Source organism: Dermacentor albipictus, chromosome 10 (genome assembly GCF_038994185.2).
Source record: "Dermacentor albipictus isolate Rhodes 1998 colony chromosome 10, USDA_Dalb.pri_finalv2, whole genome shotgun sequence".
Taxonomy (NCBI): domain Eukaryota; kingdom Metazoa; phylum Arthropoda; class Arachnida; order Ixodida; family Ixodidae; genus Dermacentor; species Dermacentor albipictus.
This window is the reverse complement of record NC_091830.1, coordinates 100,615,697-100,623,496: the sequence shown is the minus strand read 5'-3', so window position 1 is coordinate 100,623,496 and position 7,800 is coordinate 100,615,697. Positions and strand designations below refer to the sequence as shown.

At 47.3% G+C, this 7,800-nt stretch overlaps 1 long non-coding RNA gene across 1 annotated transcript in view; it reads left to right on the top strand.

Annotated features, from left to right (window-relative positions):
• The first annotated feature begins 2,401 nt into the window (after positions 1 to 2,401).
• Positions 2,402 to 7,800, top strand: part of LOC135908032 (uncharacterized) — a 30,469-nt gene continuing 25,070 nt past the window's right edge. Inside the window, exons 1-2 of the long non-coding RNA XR_010566177.1 lie at positions 2,402 to 2,519; positions 3,320 to 3,355. This is a non-coding gene — a long non-coding RNA (uncharacterized lncRNA). The remainder of the gene's footprint in view (positions 2,520 to 3,319; positions 3,356 to 7,800) is intronic.

Here is a 7,800-nt window from a genome sequence, read left to right as displayed (position 1 = left end):
CGGCTCACTTCTGATTGGCGCTAGTTTTGCGGCTGCCGGGAAAAAAGGGTCTCTCACCCACTTGAGCAGTTGCCGCACGTTGGTGCCGCTTTTCGTGAATCTTGCCGCTCGCGACAAGCGTCGTTCGCGGTGCGCCCCTATTGCGCGCTTTTTTGTCGCTAGTGTGGACGCACCTTCGCGCGACTGCCTCGCCGACAACAAGCGGCTCCGCCCCGCCACGCGGCCTCATGTCGTCCCGTCTGCTCCACGTAGGCAAGCACTGACGTGGCGGTCGCGGGAATGCCCTCTCCCTTCACGCATTACCCTATCGTCAGCTCGGCACGCTCGTACGTGGTGTCGCAGACGATGAAGATTTTCGTGCTCTTTCGCTGCTACAGGCGCAAGCCTTCTCGCTCAATGAGTCATTTGATACTTTCGCAAAATAAACGAGTTGGGCAGGCCATGTCAGTGGTAGGAGGAATAATGGGTGGCCTAATACAGTTACATAACGGGTGCCAAGGGAAGAGAAGCACAGTTGAGTACGGGAGAACATAGGAGGTGATTTGATGAAATTAGAAAATTTGCGGACATGAGATGGCGTCAGCTGGCTTAAGACAGGTATACCTGGAAAAAGTAGGGAGAAGCATTCATCCTGCATTGGAAACACAAATAGGCTGATGACGGTTGCCCTGTTAGAATAGTAAGCTGCTGGGCTAATTGGTTGGAGATGAGTTTTGCAAAGAGCAGCGCCGAAGCGATGCGGAAGAAAAGGGGATCTGGACACTATATACGCGACCTGGACAGGATAGACAGTGCGGGAAGCTATTGATTCATATGGTGTTGTTGCGCTTTAGAACGACTGCCTTATCCCGGCAGAAGGTTTTCTTGAACTTTTGCACTGATACGTCAAGTCTACCATTGTTAACTTTCACAATGGGTTTCATATTCAGAAAAAGGGTATATGTATTGGATCGTGTGTGGCGCCCTTTCTGCGAGAAATTTTCTTACGCAAATTTGACTGCTTGCTTAAGCAAGAATTGAACCAAGACATTATTCTTACGGTTAATAGATATGTAGACGATTTTCTTGTTTTTTTATCTGTTCCACATAATGCCATCAGCACTGCAGTAGCTGAGCGAGTGCTGCTTTGTGTCAAAACAATGTTTGCTTTCGTTATCTTCACAGTGGAACTTCCTGGCAATGGTAGGCTGCGGTTTTTAGGTTTAGCGCTTCATTTTAGCTGTAACGGACACCTTTGTCAGAAATATTTGCCACGTTCTCAGAAAGCAATTCTCCTTTTGGCACCTCTCACACCAAGCAGGTAAAACGTGGTATAGCTTCGTCGTACCTCAAGTCATCCCTGGCCATGCCTTGTGTACACAGGGCTTGTCATACTTTTGACCTACAAGTGTCTCGTCTGAAAGCCGCTGGATTCCCTTCGAGGGTGCTAGTAGCAGTGGGATCAACGCTTTTAAGGAAGTTTGAGGCTTCACCCAACGCTCTGCCATGCCAGGGGCCAAATACGTTTATCGTGATGCCATACATCCACACAATTTCACACGACCTAAAAAGTATCGGGCAAGAACTCGGCGTTGACCTTGTCTTCTTAGCTCCTCTCTAGTTTTCTCGCTTGTGCGCCCTTACAAACGACCAAAAGAAGAACAAGACCTGTGGAAATAAACACGCGAAACCCCTCGTCTCCTGTGCCACCGAAGTTGTATATAAGGTACCACTCGTCTCTGCGACAGTTTATATTCGGCAGACGGGGCGCTGTAGAAATGGCAGGTTAAAGGAGCATTCTTCACATTTAAAAGCCCTGAACAACGCCGCACATCTTCTTGCGTACTACAGGGATTGTGGCTCTAAACCCGTTTTCGACAAAAGTGAGATTACAAGCAGATCCAACGGCACACTCGGTTGATCTTATTTTCTCTTCTTTTCAGCTATGATTTACTCGCTGTTGTTTCATGTTCCTAACCTGGCTGCCCAGCTCAGCACACAAGCGGCAACACTTATGCAGGCTGGAACACGTTGTATGAATTGAGGTGAATAAAAAATATATTACTGTATTATTATTACTGTGCGAGGAAACAACGAATAAATGGATTATTCCAAGATATAGGTAAAATAAAATGTTTTTCCTTCGCGCTGCTCCTCGTCCTGCTGCTCAATATACACTGAATGATATCAATGATTGTTCAAGAGAAAACGTGGATGAAGAAAGCCAGGAGAGGACAGATTATTCAGATTTCCCAGAAACTACAAAAAGTGAGCAATTTGTTTACTTAGTCGGGGTAACATAAACCCGAAGTCCCCATTAAACTTCTAAACACTTCGGCTCGATACGTCATTTCACTTCTTTTTTTCTGCACAACAGAGAAACCTCCATCGCCATTGCAGCCCGTTTTCGCGCGCCGCTCTCGACACAGCCAGCTACCTTCTCCGCTGCAACGCGCATCGCTGCTCCTCTCGAAGACCTACGCCTAGCACGTGTTTTGCCTGAGTGACAACTCGACCGAGCAGCCTAGTGACAATCATGGGTAAGGTCGTTATTGATGCTGAACCGTGAATTTGGACGCACTCGCTTCTGCCGATTATCCGAATTGTTTACAATATACCAAACCGAAAACCGCCAATGCTATCAGTTCTACCATTCAATATTGATGTATGGTATGTCTCGTATCACACTTTCGATTGATTCTCCGAGGCTGGGGCCACAATTATAGGGCTGTGGTTTGACAATATGATCATGGTGACATGGAACAGATAGGTTGGCATGCTCTCATCTTGAGCTGTAGTGGGGTCACGAAAGCGCTGTGATGATCGGATACACAATGTATTGCTTTAGGCATGAGCGTTTGTTGTTCATGACCGTTTTACGCTTTATTTGTTAACCGGCGGTAAATTCACTCGCACTTTATCGTAAACGCGCACGTTGACCGTAACTCCAATATTCATTAATTTCGTAGGACATATACGAAAGTACGCGCTTTATAATGGATTGCCGTATCTTTCATCTGCAGTCGTTTTTTGCGGATACCGTAATGTTTGAATTTTGTCCAGCCTAGCGAAAACCGGAGAGCGCAAACGTGTACGGCCAACTCTGATGCGTCACGACCAGTGTTCGTGACCCATCAGGGACTGCGATGCAGCTTCACGCTCTTTGCTATTCTCTTGGTTACACAACAGCACGCACTTTGTGGTTCTCATTTTAATGGCGGCTGGTAGTTTCTGTACGAGGTTACTTGATGCGAGGGTGCATGGCATGTGGGTGTTTTCGTTAAGGGTATAGAGATGCTTATCACTTTTTAAATGCATGTTGCTATTGCTCAAAATGCAGATGAAAGTGACATGTCCACTATGGAAGCCAATACGGGTAAGATTTATTTCCTACACTTCCACTGGTCTCTTGAATGGTTTCGCGTACTTTAACGCCCCAGAGGTGAGAAGGGGCATTGGCAAACGCTGTAGTGCATGCATACGGGATACTTTGGCAGCGCGGAGCTCTTGCATGATACATTAACGAGTCGACAAAATCTTCAGCTGTGTCAGTAAGTTATCTTTATTACAAAAAGTTAAATAAAATAATCCTTTGTTACCGTGGCTAAAAAGTACCTACACACGAATGATGTTTGGCGAAGCTGCCTTCAGCTTACCGCAGCAGCCTGCCCTAACGTAATAGATTTCGGCCACCTTAAATCGGACTTGGGTAGTATTTTTTTGTCGGTAATGATGGATTAAAATGCATTCTAAAGAAGCGAAACACTGCACTTAGCAGATTTTGCAAGTTTTCACTAAGTCCCAATGGCGCATATACAAAAGAAAATTCATAGCTATAACACAAGCACGTTTTCTTCTAATAGTCAAGCTGTTATCGTTAAAGCCAAGAACTTTTAAAGAATAGTTTATCAGCAGAATATAATTTGATTCTGTCGCTAGTGCGATTGAATCAGGGCGACTAAACGAGTGTGAAATCGACAGCGACAGGGAAAAAAGGCACGTAGATACACATACAAAAACACCTCTATTAGTGTTATTTTTCTGTTTGTGTCCAGTTCAAGCTTTTCTAGCCATCCATTAAGAATGCCAACATACTCAAACTGCCCGACGAGGGTGCCATTAATGAGTGCTAAAATACTGCAAGCTAGCGCTCTTAAAACCATTAGCTGTTCGAGATACTCCGTGACACAAATCTTCTGCTAGCTTGGGCCACTAAGTATGTGCCGGGTGATTTCAAGCCTAGCAGACAGCTTGAGCCACTGGCTATGTTGCCGAATAAACAACGTGCTGCTGGCTGCCGTCTGACGCAGTGAAAACTTGGGCTAATGGGTGCTTCCCGGAGCACGATAAATGAGGCACAGTGCATGTGATACTGGTATGTGGCCGTTCTTGGCGAATCCTCCATAACGTGCGTAGGTGCTGCGAAGGGTATGTAGCACTAAATATGTTAAGGCTTTAGCGCGTCGTTAACAACAGACACCCGTGTGTCGAACATGGCCATCTGATCGACAATCAGTGCAGTGTCGTTGCAGTCAGGACATTAGGAATAGTGCGGGTTTATACGGAGTTTAAAGTGGGATGCAGCGATCACAAAATGTGATATCTCGTGGCATTGTAATTGGCAGCATGATTGCAACCTCGTCCGTCTGCTGATAAGCCCGTAAAATTGACCGATTCAAGGTTCGAATTGGGGTATGGTATGATGAAGAGGTGACCATCATTGTAATCGTCGTAACGTTTAACGCACATAAACATGTCGCTAAATACGGACCTATAATATGAAATGTTGCTAACCGTTTTAACGTCGCCAATCACCTCCAAATGATAGATGCACCGCCACATTTTTCATCGAGCTTCCCTCTAGGTGCGGCAGGCGTGGCTGCGAATAAGAGTTGCGTGTTGTTCATAGCAGGGCGCCTTGGCCACCGAGCTGCAGCGACGAATGTGCCTGTTAGTTTATTTTTCTGGTGTTTTATTGCCCCTGTGTAATTGCTTTTAGTTGCAGTTCAAAGGCGCAGACATGCTTTCTGTCTGCGCCTATAACTTCTTTGTGATATGACGCAAATTATTCTTAACATCGCTCCTCGGAAAGGCACAACCTGAAGACGCGCGAGACACCTGGCGGCCTCTCTCGATGAGTGTTCGGTCGATGCAGCGCAAATGAACGAGCACAGAAACTGAGGAATTGAATCTTTCCGGAAAACGCAATTATCAGCTGGAATTTCATCTATTATCAAAATGCACCATTCGTGGACGTCTCTCGCAAACTTGAGATATGTGGTAGTAAAATCTCCAAGTACCTGCATACAGCTTTCATTTCGCTGTTCTACGTTCATGAAACCTACAAAAAATGAGTCCCTGCAAATGTGGCGCGGCGCCGATTTCTCTAAGGTACAGGGTCGTCCACTCGTAGTACGAACACGGCGCAACTAAAGTCCCTAGATCGGCTTTTGTCAAGCAGCGACAAGTTCCTCCTCTGCTGCCACCTTGCGGCTTGCGTCGGCCACCATGTTCTTCGCAACGCGCTCCGGCGGCGCAGTTGTACGCGTTGTATGCACATGAACGGTATGCATTTGCTGTCATGGCTTTGCTGTGAGAGGCAGTGAAGAAGCTTGTTAAGCCCAGTGGCACTGGGCTTAACCTTAGCGTATTCTTAGCGTTTGGAGGCATCTTGACCGCATACACGCCCGGCGCAAAGACGCTGGCGCGGTTGCGGGCACAGAGACTGACGCGACGGCGGGCGCGCGCCGCTTCATCACTGGCGTGACGTCACATATCACGTGATGCAGCGATGGTGGCGCCGCCCCCGCGTCGCGCGCGACGGCACGAACCGAAGCGTGGAAGCCTCCGCCGGGCGACGTCCGACGGCGCGATATGAGGCCCCATCTGCAGCCGGTGTGACGTCATCACGTGACGTCACATCATGTGATCTCACTTCAGGGTCAATGGTGGCCACCGCCGGGAGGCGACGGACGGCGCGATATGAGGCCCCATCTGCAGGCGGTGTGACGTCATCACGTGACGTCATGTCACGTGACCTACTTGAAGGTCACTTGAAGGTCAATGGTGGCCACCGCCGGGAGACGACCGACGGCGCGATATGAGGCCCCATCTGCAGCCTGTGTGACGTCATCACGTGACGTCATGTCACGTGACCCCACTTCAGGGTCAATCGTGGCCACCGCCGGGCGTCGCGCGAAGGCCCGAAACCTACGTTAATATGCTTCGCATAATAAGTTAGGCACTGACAAGAAGGGAAACGTGCCAGTAATGCGTTCCCGCTCTTATTTACGTGCTGTTTTGTGATAGACGGTGCCAGCGGTGAAGCTGCGTATAGTCGCACTGCGGCTGCCTAGTTCGGGAGAGCACGCGCGCATCTTTGTTGCGCAGCTTGTGTGCGCAGAACCTTAGCAACTGCCGCGTCCCGGCAGCGTCTTTTCCTATCGTCTTGTACTCTAACAAAGCCACTTCTGAATCTCCTGTGTGTTGCTGTTTAGATATTCAACGATGGCCCAACTAAGCAATTTTAAGTAAGATGCCGCACTGCGCGTTTCCGCGTCATTCGCTCTCGGGAACAAACACGTCATCACAAAGCCAAATTTCCCATTCATCGCCAAATCTCGTTATTGCTATTCAGACTGATTCTGAGCTTTTCGAAACGTACATTGCGCCCGCAGTTTATTTATTTATTCGTTCCTCAAATACCCCATTTGGGGTTTTACAAGGGGCGTGGGCATATTTAGATCATATTTTCAATGAATGACTTGAACGATGAATGACTGGAGTGATGCACCGCTTCAGCAGGTAGATGATTCCAGTCTTTCGCTGTTTGAACGAAAAAAAGAGTTAAGATGAGCGGTGGTGCGAGCTGGAGGGGGATAAACAGCCTTTGAATGGCTGTGACGGGATGAAGTGCGATGCGCAGGCCTTATGTCGGTCTGGTGAAGCAGCGAGTGATAAAATTTGTAAAATAGGCACTGTCTTGCTGTTCAATTAAGAGATCAATTAAGTTTGCTAACGCTAGTGTGGTAAGAGTAGTCGGAATGAATAAATCTTGCTGCACGATTCTGTATGGATTCCAGTGCTGTTGCCCGGTTAGATTGGTGTGTGCCACACACTGAGCATGCGTGTTGGAGTTTGGGTCGAACGATTGTTAAATATGCGCGTAGTTTTGTTGACAGCGGAACAAGACGTTGATTACGGCGCAGGTAGTATAGTACACGATTGGCATCATTACTAACGCTGCAAATGTGTGAGGACCAACCGAGGTTATCGGACTAGTTAATGGCAAAGTACTTATAAGAAGTCATAGCACATATTTCCGAACCGGCGATAAGGTAATTAGCTGATATAAATGATTAGCGACGATTGAAAGTATGTAGCGACGTTTCCATGACATTGAAGGACATTAGCCAATTGTTACACGAAGTTTCAGTGACGTTAAGGTCGGACTGGAGACCAGGAGAATCAGCGTCGTTAGTATTGGGGCGATATATTACACAATTATCAACAAATAAACGAATTTTGGAAGAACGACCTATTGGTAAGTTGTTAATGTATATGAAGAAGAGTAGTGGCCCCAGGACTGTGCCTTGTGGCACGCCGGAGATAACGGGTGATAAATTAGGCGAGCATTGGTTAACGTAAAGCAACTGTTGACGGTTAGTCAGAAAGTTGCGAATCCATTGGAGAGCGCAAGGGTTAATATTCAGAAGCTATAGTTTTAGGAATAGCTGTTCATGAGGAACCTTGTCGAAAGCCTTTTGGAAATCTAGGAAGAGGGCATCTATGGGTATGTTTTGATCAAGATGCTAGCTGATG